Genomic DNA, 497 nt, shown 5'->3' on the forward strand with positions numbered 1-497 from the left:
TTACGTCTATATATATATATATATAATATATATATATATATAGATAGTTAGTTTTTGTATATATATATATATATGATATATATTAAAGAGAGGCCTTTTAATCCTCTTCTTTGCAACCGCCGCTGTCGCAGTGGCTGAATTAAACCAACGCCAGAAACCAATAGTTTGTTTAGTTCCTCTTCATAAAGACTGCGTTCTAGTGTTGTGTTTGTGCGTTTTAATTCCTCTGGTTCCTTTATTTATACATTATACCTACCGCAATATACATAATCTATGTGTAACACACACACAAGCACACACATTTATTTAATAAATATACATACATATATACATATATATACATATATATATATATATAGTCTATATATATATATATAGTTGGAATGATTAAAGATTATAAAGATTATGCTTATAATTTTATATCTACTGTGTATACCTCATAAGAATATCTATCTCATTGTTTAATTTAGTTATCACCACAAAAATGAACGTTTTCT

The sequence above is a fragment of the Penaeus japonicus genome, unplaced genomic scaffold (genome assembly GCF_977035675.1).
Source record: "Penaeus japonicus unplaced genomic scaffold, GWHDUDI00000001_assembly GWHDUDI00000004, whole genome shotgun sequence".
In the NCBI taxonomy this organism is placed as follows: Eukaryota; Metazoa; Arthropoda; class Malacostraca; order Decapoda; family Penaeidae; genus Penaeus; species Penaeus japonicus.